The sequence below is a fragment of the Euprymna scolopes genome, unplaced genomic scaffold, assembly GCF_053919585.1.
Source record: "Euprymna scolopes isolate OS-2025 unplaced genomic scaffold, ASM5391958v1 sca1, whole genome shotgun sequence".
Lineage (NCBI taxonomy): Eukaryota > Metazoa > Mollusca > Cephalopoda > Sepiida > Sepiolidae > Euprymna > Euprymna scolopes.
In genome coordinates, this window is record NW_027633102.1 from 1,360,624 (window position 1) to 1,375,623 (window position 15,000).

Here is a 15,000-nt window from a genome sequence, read left to right on the forward strand (position 1 = left end):
TTGTTTTTGTTTGGGCTTTTGATTCGATTCGATTCGATCGCTTTCACTTTCATAACGGATCCGGCGCCTTTCGGGAAGACTTTCGCCCGCGTCTTAGGACCGACTGACCCGTGCTCGACCGCCGTTGGCACGGAACCCTTCTCCACTTCGGTCTTCGAAGGTCTCGTTCGAATATTTGCTACTACCACCGAGATCTGCACCCGCGGTCGGCTCCACCCGGGCTCGCGCCCTAGGCTTCCGTGCTCGCCGCGGCGCCCTCCTACTCGTCGCGGCATCGTTTCGGCGCGAAAGTTCATCGCTCCTCGCCGCGACGGTCCGGCATCGGTCCGTCGCTCCAGCGCCATCCATTTTCGGGGCCGGTCGATTCGGCAGGTGAGTTGTTACACACTCCTTAGCGGATTCCGACTTCCGTGGCCACCGTCCTGCTGTCTATATCGACCGACACCCTTTCGGGGATCTCATGGGCGTCGCGTTAGGCACCTTAGCCGGACGTTTGGTTCATCCCACAGCGCCAGTTCTGCTTACCAAAAGTGGCCCACTTGGCACTCGCATTCGAGGTGACCAACCGCCCAGCGAAGCGTGCTGGCGGCGGCGGCCGGATGGGTCGGCTCCGTCGTTCGGGAGAGTCGGCCCGTTCCACCCGTTCCGAGTTCGAGAGTAGGTCGAGGCCGTGAACGGCCCCGGGGCCTCCAATCGTTCGCTTTACCGGATGGAATTGCGACGATCGAGCGCCAGCTATCCTGAGGGAAACTTCGGAGGGAACCAGCTACTAGACGGCTCGATTGGTCTTTCGCCCCTACACCCGGTTCCGACGATCGATTTGCACGTCAGAGGCGCTTCGGACTTCCACCAGAGTTTCCTCTGGCTTCATCCCGACCGGGCGTGGATCGCCATCTTTCGGGTCCCTGGTCGCTCGCTACGCCAGAGTCGGCCGAGTCGTACTCGGAAAAAGGGGAAACCGACCCGGGGGTGATGCGCCCGCGCGCAGCGCCTAAACTCGACGACAAAATAGGACTAGTTCAAGCCGCGGGATCTCACCGATGGGCGGAAGGAGGATATGGAAGCTGGCGCCCGGCAATTCCCCTTTTTGGATGATGCGCCGGTCCCCTCTCGGGGAGGAGGGAAAAACAACCGCACGTCAGCCACGAGCCTTCCCTCTCCTATCTCTCTCGGGAAGAGAGAAAAAAGGAAAAGTTGCGGGCACCGCAGCAGCGACGGCGGAAGGCCGAAAACGCCGCGCCGGCGGGATCGGGCACGGCTCGGAGGCGGGTGAGGCGAGGAGAAGACGACGGCACGAGACCGACGACACCCCCCGACGACCCCCGGACGACTTTGCCACGACACCTCTCCCGATCGACGCCCTCCTACACGCTCTCTCGCTTTCGCTTCGCCTTCGGGGTTAGTCAGAGGTGGCCCCTACGACTCGCGAACGGCCAGGACTCCTCGGTCCGTGTTTCAAGACGGGTCGGGTGGGTTGCCGATGCACGTCGCTGACCCGGGGTGGCGGGCGGCTCGAGTAAAAAAGCGTCGCCGAGCGACCTCTCCGGAAACGGAAACGGGCGCGGGCGGGGTTGCCCCCGACAAGAACCCGAAACGTCGGCGAGGTGCGTGACGGCGAGGCCGCGCCAGTCCTATCCCGCCTCTCATCGCGCACGCGCCCGAGACGGTGGGGCGCCTAGGGAGCGACACACACAAAGTGCGCGTCGCCCGCACGCGACTTCCGGCGGGATCAAAACGGACCGGCTCGCCACGTGTAACGGATCGTGTCAGATTTCCTCCGTTCCCGGCAGAAAGGGGCAGTTACGTTCGCGGGCCCGACGGCCGGTGGCCCCCGACTTCACAAGGTGGGAAGACGGGGGTTTTCAGGGTGATGAAACGCCTGCCGCCTACGGAAAAAAACCCGCGTGTTCGACCTGCACGCCGGGAACGGGTCGCGACGACGGACCGGAGGGGAAGTGCGTCCGGTGCCGGCCGCGCGGAGGTCGCGCCGAAGCGCCCGCGCCATGATTACGCCGAGCGATGATGAAGGGGACGGGTGCAGCGGAGTCGCGCGCGGAGGGAGCAGGAGGAAAGAAGAAGCGGCGGCGACGGATGCGGCGGGTTAGGGCCCGGCGGCAGCAGCGATCGAGAGGACGAGTCCCCTCCGTCGCAGCCAACCGACGCAGCCACCTACCGACGCCGCGGTCGTCACCACGTTTCCCTTCCCGCTATCCACGCGGCCCGTCTCCTTCGTCGGCGACGCGGGCACAAAAGCTGGAACCGCGGGGAACGAGTCCCCCGCGGACACGACGAACGACGACCTGTGCCGCGACGGCCTCTCTTTCAAGAACACACATCGAGTTTGGGCTCGAGCCTAGGCAGCACCGGACTGAGTCCCCCCGCGATCGCGGTGAGCGGTCCCACCCGTTTACCCCTGGGCGGTTTCACGTTCTCTTGAACTCTCTCTCCAAAGTTCTTTTCAACTTTCCCTCACGGTACTTGTCGACTATCGGACTCGTCCCGGTATTTAGCCTTGGATGGAGCTTACCACCCGATTTGGGCTGCGTTCCCAAGCAACCCGACTCTCGGATCGAAGGCCGTCGCTCGCCGTCCGCACCGAATGGGCCTGGCACCCGCCGCGGGCGGCCCCGATCGAGGGAACTCCGAACTATGCGAGACGAAAACGAACGGCTGCCTTCGACCCATGCGCCACACGTCCCGAAGCCTTTTACTTGCGACGGGATTCGGCGTTGGGCTTCTCCCGGTTCACTCGCCGTTACTAAGGGAATCCCGGTTGGTTTCTTTTCCTCCGCTTAGCGATATGCTTAAGTTCAGCGGGTCGTCTCGTCCGAGCCGAGGGCGGCGGTTTTTAGTAGAGTGTGGTGTTTGGAGGAGAGGAATCTCGATCGGTACCCTCCGTGTGACGACGGCTGGCCGATATAGCGCCCGTCCGACCGAAAATGAAGAAGCCAACAATTAAAAAAAAGCGTGGGTCCTCCCCATCCGACGTTGCGTTGCCTACGACGCGGCCACCTTTTTACGGTGCGACGGCCGTGCTCGTCGCGCTGCTCGAGGCGTCGCTGAGAGACACCTTCATGAGGCAGAGAGCGAGACGAGCAGGCGGCGCTTACGTCGGCAGTCGGTTAGGTCGGTGCTTTTTTTTTGTTTTGTTCTCCCTTCGGCTGCTTTCGGACAGACTCCTCCTGCTCCTCCTCCACAGTGTTTCTTCACGCGGTCGAAAAGGGAAAAGACTCCGCGGTCTGCCAGCGGGAGACGAAGGAGGAGGCCGGAGAGGGTTTAAAAAAAAAAAAAGACATTGAAAGGAGTCAATTCTTTTTTTATTTTTCTTCCCCCTCGTCACTCGCTCCTGCGACGTCCCGGTTACCACCGTGCCGAGGACCGGGCGGGCACGGGGACGGCAAGATGTCGTTTCGTTAACGGAGAAAGACATGTAACGTTCCGCCTCTCGACCGGACGTGGCCCCGAGACAAGGGATCTCGGGGCCGCAATGTGCGTTCGAGGTGTCGATGTTCACTGAGTCCTGCAATTCGCATCAGTTCTCGCGGCTGGCCGCGCTCTTCATCGACGGACGAGCCGAGTGATCCCCCGTCCAGGGTTCAGCACTTGGTTTTTTTATATTAGTTTTTGTTTATATAGATTTAGTAGTGTGCGAGGAGGTCTGTGCGAGGAGGCGTGACGGCATTGCAATGTCGCGAGTAGTTTGTTTTTAGCTAGCGGCGGTGGCACAGCGGCTGCAAAAAAACAAAAAAACGATAAAGCGGCGACAAGGCAAAGAAGAAGCGGCCATCACTTGCGGTGGGCGAAAAAACAAACAGGTGGTAAGACGCGGAAGCAAGCAAGAAGAGCTGGGGCTTTAAAAACCTCCGCGTCACCACAAATCTATCTCTCGCTCCGCCTTTTATAGGTTTGTTTGCGCGCATTCGAGGCGTTGACACCGACAGACAGAGGAGGTAGGCCGGAAAACAACAAACCAGTCTCGAACGGGAAAACGGTAATGATCCTTCCGCAGGTTCACCTACGGAAACCTTGTTACGACTTTTACTTCCTCTAAACGATCGGGTTCGGTCGTCTTCTCCAGGCATCGAACGCCGAGGCGTAGATGCACGAGTGTCGTGACGGACACGTCGCGCACTGCCCGGCGGCGTCGTCGGCCAGATCCGAGGACCTCACCGGACCGTTCGATCGGTAGTAGCGACGGGCGGTGTGTACAAAGGGCAGGGACGTGATCGACGCGGGCTGTTGACCCGCGCCTACCGGGAATTCCTCGTTCACGGGGTTGGTTACAGGCCCCGATCCCTATCACGGGAGGTGGTTCAGAGGTTTCCCAACCCTCTCGGGCCGGGGCGAAGTCCCCGCTGATACCTCCAGTGTAGCGCGCGTGCGGCCCCGGACATCTAAGGGCATCACAGACCTGTTATCGCTCCGCCTCGTGTGGCTTTCTGCCACCCGTCCCTCTAAGAAGTGCGTGAGAAAACCGACCCGGACCCGAGCGCCACGGAGGACGCCGAGCCCGCCGTAAAAATCACTGACATCGGCGCACTAGTTAGCAGGCCGGAGTCTCGTTCGTTATCGGAATCAACCAGACGGATCGCTCCACCAACTAAGAACGGCCATGCACCACCACCCACCGAATCGAGAAAGAGCTATCGATCTGTCAATCCTACCGGTGTCCGGACCGGGTGAGTTTTCCCGTGTTGAGTCAAATTAAGCCGCAGGCTCCACTCCTGGTGGTGCCCTTCCGTCAATTCCTTTAAGTTTCAGCTTTGCAACCATACTCCCCCCGGAACCGAACTCTGGTTTCCCGCAGGCTACCCGCCGGGTCATGGAAGCGAACGCCGGCGGATCGCCGGTCGGCATCGTTTACGGTCGGAACTACGACGGTATCTGATCGTCTTCGAACCTCCGACTTTCGCTCTTGATCGAGGAAAACGTGCTTGCCACACGCCATCGCTGCAGTTCGTCTTGCGACGATCCAAGAATTTCACCTCTAACGTCGCAATACGAGTGGCCCCGACCGCTCCCTTCGATCATTGCCTCGCCGTAGACGGAGACCGACAGACGTAGACGAGGCCCTCTTCCATCATTCCATGCTTATCGTATGCAAGCTTGAACAGCCCGCTCTGAGCACTCTAATTTTTTCAAAGTGAACGTACCGGCCGCCGCGGACACTCGGTTAAGAGCACCCTTGGAGGAGAAACCGCCGACCGCAACACGCGCGCAGACAAGACACGAAGCAGGGACTCGGAGCGGACCGGGGGGTTCAAAAAAAAAGAGGAACGCGCGGAAAGGGAGAGGGAGAGAAGCGCGGGGGTCAGAGTGCGGGGATGCGAATGAACACACCCAAACACACACACGTAGCACCCCCCCGTTAGACTACTCCCGGAACCGAACCGACGACCACTTGTTTTTTTTTTTCCCGGATCCCGATCACGACCTCCTCGTCCACCTCGCCGGCAGGACCGCGTGGCGGGTATGCTAGCGGTTGACACCGGCGGAAAGGGCCGGGAATGCGAACGGACGACCAAAGTCAACGACGGACGATGGCGCCGCCGCCCCGGGGCCGCTTGCGCGACCACGAACCCGAGTTCGGACTACGAGCTTTTTAACCGCAACAACTTTAATATACGCTACCGGAGCTGGAATTACCGCGGCTGCTGGCACCAGACTTGCCCTCCGGTTGGTCCTCGTTAACGGATTTGAAGTGTACTCATTCCGATCGCGGGGCCTCGACAGAGTCCCGCGTCGTTATTTTTCGTCACTACCTCCCCGTGCCGGGAGTGGGTAATTTGCGCGCCTGCTGCCTTCCTTGGATGTGGTAGCCGTTTCGCATGCTCCCTCTCCGGAATCGAACCCCGATTCCCCGTTACCCGTAGTAACCACGGTAGGCACTTAACCGACCGTCGACAGTTGATAGGGCGGACCCTCGAGAGACCCGTCGCCGGGCGTGAAAGCTCGTGCGATCGACCAGTGAGTTATCCAGAGTCACCAAAGCGGAGCGCGCCGCCCTATGAGCCCCGCCACCGAACGGACCCGCGAGCGGGAACGCCGACGACGGGAGGACGGAATGACGCGCATCGGTCTCAGTCTAATATGTAGCGCCGCGACCCGGAACGGCCGACGCGGGTGCCAGCGCGCGAGGCGTGGCGACGACGGCGCGCCGACCGATCGCGGCCTGTGTCACATGTATTAGCTCTAGAATTGCCACAGTTATCCATCGCCTCCGAGGAGGAATACGGTCCCGAGGATTAGGTCCGGTTCCTGAGCCATTCGCGGTTTCGCCCGTTCTAATGCGTGGCGTGAACTTACACTTGCATGGCTTAAGCTTTGAGACAAGCATATGACTACTGGCAGGATCAACCAGGTATCGTTGGAATTTGGGACTTTGTTTCGACAGAACGACAGACCGACCGACCGACCGACCGACATAAGACAGACAACTACAACGACGGGCACGTGTTTATTTGTTTTTCGAGGAGGTTCGCCGTCAGTAGAAGCGCGCTGCCCGCGCTGATGGCCTCTTTTTTGTTTCTCCCCTGACTTGGACCGAGACTCAAAGAACGAAAGCGACCAACGTCGACAACAACAACGACAACGGCACCCTTGACAGCGATACATACGACAAACGACAAGCAGCACGACGGCAGTGCACACGGACATCGAGGGTCAAGGTGCAGACTGAACTCGCCGAGGTCGTCGTCATCGTGGTCGCCATCGATTCCGTCTCGTCGTCGTCGTCGTCAACGTCCACGTCACAGCCGGCCGAGAAGAGAGAACAGACGACAGCGTCGACAACAACAACATCGACAACGGCACCCTTGACAGCGATACATACGACAAACGACAAACAGCACGACGGCAGTGCACACGGACATCGGAGGTCAAGGTGCAGACTGGAATCGTCGAGGTCGTCGTCATCGTGGTCGCCATCGATGCCGTCTCGTCGTCGTCGTCGTCGTCTTCGTCGTCGTCGTCGTCATCAACGTACCAACCGACCGAGACGAGAGAGCAAGCAACAACGTCGACAACAACAATGACAACGGCACCCTTGACAGCGATACATACGACAAACGACAAACAGCACGACGGCAGTGCACACGGACATCGGAGGTCAAGGTGCAGACTGAACTCGTCGAGGTCGTCGTCATCGTGGTCGCCATCGATGCCGTCTCGTCGTCGTCGTCGTCTCCGTCGTCGTCGTCGTCGTCGCCAACGTCAACGTCAACATCACAGCCGTCATCGGGGAGGAGCTGGACCAGGGCAGCGGCGGCGTAAATTTTCCCGTCACCTTCGTCGTCGCCTTCGTCGACCGACCGACCGACCGGCGTCGTGTTCGTGCTCGGAAAACCGAGGAGAGACAACGTGCACATGGCGCGTTCTCGCAAGCGGCTCCTCGGTCCGATTTTTTTGGGCGGCTTTTTCGAGCTTTTTTTTTTTTTTCTCACCCTTTCGTCCGTGCGACGGCGAACGTCAGGGGAAAAAAAAAAAAAAAAAAAAAAAAAAACGACAACAACGCGGCGGACCGGGCGAACAACATCGTCGACACACACGACATTGACGACCGGTCCCCCTTTTCACAATCGCATCGAGATAAAAACGAACGAGTCCGATTCGAGCACCGAGTCGCGAGCGGGAGGACTGTCGGTGCAAGTATCGATCACTGACGTGAGCGCTTCGCCGGACAGAGGATGGCTCATCCGGCAGCCGTGCAAATCGACGGTATGGGAAGAACGAACAAGAAGAGCAACGACTTGATCGGCGGCTTGGGAACTGCGGACGGTGAAAACGGGTTAATCGACTGCGACCACGACTGCTCGATCGATCTTCTTTGGCGCTAACAAAGGTGGAGGTGGCGCAAGAAGGGACTAGCGCTATCACCGTCCACGTATCAGAAGATGCGGCGGCAGACGTCGACGCTTATGCGTTGTCGGACGAGAAGTCGCTGCAGCACGTGTACCGCGAGCGGGACGTCCAAGGTTTTGCCAGACGGAAAGAAATCGGGTGTCAGCGAACGTTCACACGGCTGTGAGATCGGACGCTGACAGGAGTAGGAGGCGGCAGGCAGGCGGCGGTTACGGCGGCGGCGCCTGCTGCTGCTCATCCTCCTGTTTGCTGCGGCGACTTCCAGGACGGGAGAGCATCGAACAACGTACGTATGGTTACAAGGGGATCAGGATCTACATAGTGCATCCCCCGCGGCTATTTTTGTTTGTTTGTTCGCTCGTTCGTTAATTCGTTCGTTCGTTCGTTCGTTCGTTCGTTACAATGTACGTTTTTCCGTTCGACGGCGGCAGAGAGCGGCGGCGTTTCTCCCTAATCCGGAGGATTTATCGGTCGCACAGCGATGGGTCGTTCGGCCGATCATCGAAAGATTCGCAGGTAGTGGTTGAATGGCAGAACGGCAGCAACAACAGCGGCGGCTGAGAGCGGCGAACGCTGAGGCGGAAGCAGAAGCTGCAGCAAACGTATCGGCTAAACATGGTGGACATAGATATGGCTGACGACGCGGGTACCACGACGACTATGGAACCAGGAAAAGGAGCCGTTAGTTGTTCCAACATATCGTTCGACACGTCGAGCAGCCCTAGGTCCACGGAGAAGCACACACACGTACCACGTATTATAACCTAACGACGATGAGCGGGCGCACGGTTGGCAGGAACGAAGGCGGCGGATCAAAACAAGTTGGAGCGCGGCGACAGCGATAACGGTGACAGCCCTAGGCGGCGGAGATGCCACTTTCTGACGCCTTTGCGACAAGCCCGTAGAGACGTTCCGGACCACCACGAGGCAAAGAGTCGCTGCTCCGACGAACCGACACACCAAAGTGTGCTTCCTACCGAACATGTTTTATAAAACTTTCAAACTGGAAAACCCCAGAAATGGTGTTGGTATTTGTCCAGACCCACCTCCGACACCTGAAAATGGTGGTCAAAAAAAACGTCGATTATACGAAGCGACATTTCTGGTCGGCGATTTTCCAGTTTTACGCCTACTGCCACATGGGGATGTCGGTAGGCGTCGCAAAGTGCCTTCTCGTAGGCTAGGCACACCAGGACTTTGTCATTTTTTTCCCCCTCGACATTCCTGGTCCGGTCTATTCCGATTTTACACCTACCGCCATGTGGGGGTGGCAGTAGGCGTCGAAAAGTGCCTTCTCGACCGCTAGCGACACCACTACTTGAGGCCTACTGGAGGGCCCGCACACCGACTAGGAAGCCGCGGAGTCGACCCCGGGGGCCTCCGCCTCTCGCCGCCGCTCACTTGGACGCCTTCCGCAACCTGTGGTCCCGCTCCGGGCCGCCGGGAGCCTCGCCGACCTGACCGGTGTCGGTAGGCGTCTGGAAGCGCCCGGCCGACCTGGACGAGGTCCCCCTGGCCCCCGGGGGACACCCCTTAGTTGGATGGGGGTGCTGTCCCGGGCACACATGCAACCCGCGGCCGCCTACCGACAGCCCCCGTCGCTCGATCGCTACTCCTTTCCAACATATGTCGGAGAAGCCGGGCGGTTGTGAAACCCCAGAAATGGTGTTGGTATTCGTCCAGACCCACCTCCGACACCTGAAAATGGTGGTCAAAAAAAACGTCGATTATACGAAGCGACATTTCTGGTCGGCGATTTTCCAGTTTTGCGCCTACCGCCATGTGGGGGTGGCAGTAGGCGTCGAAAAGTGCCTTCTCGACCGCTAGCGACACCACTACTTTATCGAGCTCTGGAGGCCCGCACACCGACCCGGGGGCCGCGGAGTCGACCCCGGGGGCCTCCTGGCGTCGCCGCCGCTCACTTGGACGCCTTCCGCAACCTGTGGTCCCGCTCCGGGCCGCCGGGAGCCTCGCCGACCTGACCGGTGTCGGTAGGCGTCTGGAAGCGCCCGGCCGACCTGGACGAGGTCCCCCTGGCCCCCGGGGGACACCCCTTAGTTGGATGGGGGTGCTGTCCCGGGCACACATGCAACCCGCGGCCGCCTACCGACAGCCCCCGTCGCTCGATCGCTACTCCTTTCCAACATATGTCGGAGAAGCCGGGCGGTTGTGAAACCCCAGAAATGGTGTTGGTATTCGTCCAGACCCACCTCCGACACCTGAAAATGGTGGTCAAAAAAAACGTCGATTATACGAAGCGACATTTCTGGTCGGCGATTTTCCAGTTTTGCGCCTACCGCCATGTGGGGGTGGCAGTAGGCGTCGAAAAGTGCCTTCTCGACCGCTAGCGACACCACTACTTTATCGAGCTCTGGAGGCCCGCACACCGACTAGGAAGCCGCGGAGTCGACCCCGGGGGCCTCCTGGCGTCGCCGCCGCTCACTTGGACGCCTTCCGCAACCTGTGGTCCCGCTCCGGGCCGCCGGGAGCCTCGCCGACCTGACCGGTGTCGGTAGGCGTCTGGAAGCGCCCGGCCGACCTGGACGAGGTCCCCCTGGCCCCCGGGGGACACCCCTTAGTTGGATGGGGGTGCTGTCCCGGGCACACATGCAACCCGCGGCCGCCTACCGACAGCCCCCGTCGCTCGATCGCTACTCCTTTCCAACATATGTCGGAGAAGCCGGGCGGTTGTGAAACCCCAGAAATGGTGTTGGTATTCGTCCAGACCCACCTCCGACACCTGAAAATGGTGGTCAAAAAAAACGTCGATTATACGAAGCGACATTTCTGGTCGGCGATTTTCCAGTTTTGCGCCTACCGCCATGTGGGGGTGGCAGTAGGCGTCGAAAAGTGCCTTCTCGACCGCTAGCGACACCACTACTTTATCGAGCTCTGGAGGCCCGCACACCGACTAGGAAGCCGCGGAGTCGACCCCGGGGGCCTCCTGGCGTCGCCGCCGCTCACTTGGACGCCTTCCGCAACCTGTGGTCCCGCTCCGGGCCGCCGGGAGCCTCGCCGACCTGACCGGTGTCGGTAGGCGTCTGGAAGCGCCCGGCCGACCTGGACGAGGTCCCCCTGGCCCCCGGGGGACACCCCTTAGTTGGATGGGGGTGCTGTCCCGGGCACACATGCAACCCGCGGCCGCCTACCGACAGCCCCCGTCGCTCGATCGCTACTCCTTTCCAACATATGTCGGAGAAGCCGGGCGGTTGTGAAACCCCAGAAATGGTGTTGGTATTCGTCCAGACCCACCTCCGACACCTGAAAATGGTGGTCAAAAAAAACGTCGATTATACGAAGCGACATTTCTGGTCGGCGATTTTCCAGTTTTGCGCCTACCGCCATGTGGGGGTGGCAGTAGGCGTCGAAAAGTGCCTTCTCGACCGCTAGCGACACCACTACTTTATCGAGCTCTGGAGGCCCGCACACCGACTAGGAAGCCGCGGAGTCGACCCCGGGGGCCTCCTGGCGTCGCCGCCGCTCACTTGGACGCCTTCCGCAACCTGTGGTCCCGCTCCGGGCCGCCGGGAGCCTCGCCGACCTGACCGGTGTCGGTAGGCGTCTGGAAGCGCCCGGCCGACCTGGACGAGGTCCCCCTGGCCCCCGGGGGACACCCCTTAGTTGGATGGGGGTGCTGTCCCGGGCACACATGCAACCCGCGGCCGCCTACCGACAGCCCCCGTCGCTCGATCGCTACTCCTTTCCAACATATGTCGGAGAAGCCGGGCGGTTGTGAAACCCCAGAAATGGTGTTGGTATTCGTCCAGACCCACCTCCGACACCTGAAAATGGTGGTCAAAAAAAACGTCGATTATACGAAGCGACATTTCTGGTCGGCGATTTTCCAGTTTTGCGCCTACCGCCATGTGGGGGTGGCAGTAGGCGTCGAAAAGTGCCTTCTCGACCGCTAGCGACACCACTACTTTATCGAGCTCTGGAGGCCCGCACACCGACTAGGAAGCCGCGGAGTCGACCCCGGGGGCCTCCTGGCGTCGCCGCCGCTCACTTGGACGCCTTCCGCAACCTGTGGTCCCGCTCCGGGCCGCCGGGAGCCTCGCCGACCTGACCGGTGTCGGTAGGCGTCTGGAAGCGCCCGGCCGACCTGGACGAGGTCCCCCTGGCCCCCGGGGGACACCCCTTAGTTGGATGGGGGTGCTGTCCCGGGCACACATGCAACCCGCGGCCGCCTACCGACAGCCCCCGTCGCTCGATCGCTACTCCTTTCCAACATATGTCGGAGAAGCCGGGCGGTTGTGAAACCCCAGAAATGGTGTTGGTATTCGTCCAGACCCACCTCCGACACCTGAAAATGGTGGTCAAAAAAAACGTCGATTATACGAAGCGACATTTCTGGTCGGCGATTTTCCAGTTTTGCGCCTACCGCCATGTGGGGGTGGCAGTAGGCGTCGAAAAGTGCCTTCTCGACCGCTAGCGACACCACTACTTTATCGAGCTCTGGAGGCCCGCACACCGACTAGGAAGCCGCGGAGTCGACCCCGGGGGCCTCCTGGCGTCGCCGCCGCTCACTTGGACGCCTTCCGCAACCTGTGGTCCCGCTCCGGGCCGCCGGGAGCCTCGCCGACCTGACCGGTGTCGGTAGGCGTCTGGAAGCGCCCGGCCGACCTGGACGAGGTCCCCCTGGCCCCCGGGGGACACCCCTTAGTTGGATGGGGGTGCTGTCCCGGGCACACATGCAACCCGCGGCCGCCTACCGACAGCCCCCGTCGCTCGATCGCTACTCCTTTCCAACATATGTCGGAGAAGCCGGGCGGTTGTGAAACCCCAGAAATGGTGTTGGTATTCGTCCAGACCCACCTCCGACACCTGAAAATGGTGGTCAAAAAAAACGTCGATTATACGAAGCGACATTTCTGGTCGGCGATTTTCCAGTTTTGCGCCTACCGCCATGTGGGGGTGGCAGTAGGCGTCGAAAAGTGCCTTCTCGACCGCTAGCGACACCACTACTTTATCGAGCTCTGGAGGCCCGCACACCGACCCGGGGGCCGCGGAGTCGACCCCGGGGGCCTCCTGGCGTCGCCGCCGCTCACTTGGACGCCTTCCGCAACCTGTGGTCCCGCTCCGGGCCGCCGGGAGCCTCGCCGACCTGACCGGTGTCGGTAGGCGTCTGGAAGCGCCCGGCCGACCTGGACGAGGTCCCCCTGGCCCCCGGGGGACACCCCTTAGTTGGATGGGGGTGCTGTCCCGGGCACACATGCAACCCGCGGCCGCCTACCGACAGCCCCCGTCGCTCGATCGCTACTCCTTTCCAACATATGTCGGAGAAGCCGGGCGGTTGTGAAACCCCAGAAATGGTGTTGGTATTCGTCCAGACCCACCTCCGACACCTGAAAATGGTGGTCAAAAAAAACGTCGATTATACGAAGCGACATTTCTGGTCGGCGATTTTCCAGTTTTGCGCCTACCGCCATGTGGGGGTGGCAGTAGGCGTCGAAAAGTGCCTTCTCGACCGCTAGCGACACCACTACTTTATCGAGCTCTGGAGGCCCGCACACCGACTAGGAAGCCGCGGAGTCGACCCCGGGGGCCTCCTGGCGTCGCCGCCGCTCACTTGGACGCCTTCCGCAACCTGTGGTCCCGCTCCGGGCCGCCGGGAGCCTCGCCGACCTGACCGGTGTCGGTAGGCGTCTGGAAGCGCCCGGCCGACCTGGACGAGGTCCCCCTGGCCCCCGGGGGACACCCCTTAGTTGGATGGGGGTGCTGTCCCGGGCACACATGCAACCCGCGGCCGCCTACCGACAGCCCCCGTCGCTCGATCGCTACTCCTTTCCAACATATGTCGGAGAAGCCGGGCGGTTGTGAAACCCCAGAAATGGTGTTGGTATTCGTCCAGACCCACCTCCGACACCTGAAAATGGTGGTCAAAAAAAACGTCGATTATACGAAGCGACATTTCTGGTCGGCGATTTTCCAGTTTTGCGCCTACCGCCATGTGGGGGTGGCAGTAGGCGTCGAAAAGTGCCTTCTCGACCGCTAGCGACACCACTACTTTATCGAGCTCTGGAGGCCCGCACACCGACTAGGAAGCCGCGGAGTCGACCCCGGGGGCCTCCTGGCGTCGCCGCCGCTCACTTGGACGCCTTCCGCAACCTGTGGTCCCGCTCCGGGCCGCCGGGAGCCTCGCCGACCTGACCGGTGTCGGTAGGCGTCTGGAAGCGCCCGGCCGACCTGGACGAGGTCCCCCTGGCCCCCGGGGGACACCCCTTAGTTGGATGGGGGTGCTGTCCCGGGCACACATGCAACCCGCGGCCGCCTACCGACAGCCCCCGTCGCTCGATCGCTACTCCTTTCCAACATATGTCGGAGAAGCCGGGCGGTTGTGAAACCCCAGAAATGGTGTTGGTATTCGTCCAGACCCACCTCCGACACCTGAAAATGGTGGTCAAAAAAAACGTCGATTATACGAAGCGACATTTCTGGTCGGCGATTTTCCAGTTTTGCGCCTACCGCCATGTGGGGGTGGCAGTAGGCGTCGAAAAGTGCCTTCTCGACCGCTAGCGACACCACTACTTTATCGAGCTCTGGAGGCCCGCACACCGACTAGGAAGCCGCGGAGTCGACCCCGGGGGCCTCCTGGCGTCGCCGCCGCTCACTTGGACGCCTTCCGCAACCTGTGGTCCCGCTCCGGGCCGCCGGGAGCCTCGCCGACCTGACCGGTGTCGGTAGGCGTCTGGAAGCGCCCGGCCGACCTGGACGAGGTCCCCCTGGCCCCCGGGGGACACCCCTTAGTTGGATGGGGGTGCTGTCCCGGGCACACATGCAACCCGCGGCCGCCTACCGACAGCCCCCGTCGCTCGATCGCTACTCCTTTCCAACATATGTCGGAGAAGCCGGGCGGTTGTGAAACCCCAGAAATGGTGTTGGTATTCGTCCAGACCCACCTCCGACACCTGAAAATGGTGGTCAAAAAAAACGTCGATTATACGAAGCGACATTTCTGGTCGGCGATTTTCCAGTTTTGCGCCTACCGCCATGTGGGGGTGGCAGTAGGCGTCGAAAAGTGCCTTCTCGACCGCTAGCGACACCACTACTTTATCGAGCTCTGGAGGCCCGCACACCGACTAGGAAGCCGCGGAGTCGACCCCGGGGGCCTCCTGGCGTCGCCGCCGCTCACTTGGACGC

At 61.0% G+C, this 15,000-nt stretch overlaps 2 non-coding genes and 1 pseudogene across 2 annotated transcripts in view; all 3 read right to left on the reverse strand.

Annotated features, from left to right (window-relative positions):
- Positions 1-2,841, reverse strand: part of LOC145273168 (large subunit ribosomal RNA) — a 5,725-nt gene extending 2,884 nt beyond the window's left edge. The window contains exon 1 of the ribosomal RNA XR_013866199.1: positions 1-2,841. This exon is cut by the window's left edge and continues 2,884 nt beyond it. This is a non-coding gene — a ribosomal RNA (large subunit ribosomal RNA).
- A 598-nt stretch (positions 2,842-3,439) lies between these two features.
- On the reverse strand, positions 3,440-3,597 carry LOC145273334 (5.8S ribosomal RNA). The gene has a single exon (XR_013866329.1). It is a non-coding gene; the product is annotated as a 5.8S ribosomal RNA (ribosomal RNA).
- A 395-nt stretch (positions 3,598-3,992) lies between these two features.
- On the reverse strand, positions 3,993-6,364 carry LOC145273408 (small subunit ribosomal RNA; annotated as a pseudogene).
- Positions 6,365-15,000: the final 8,636 nt, after the last annotated feature.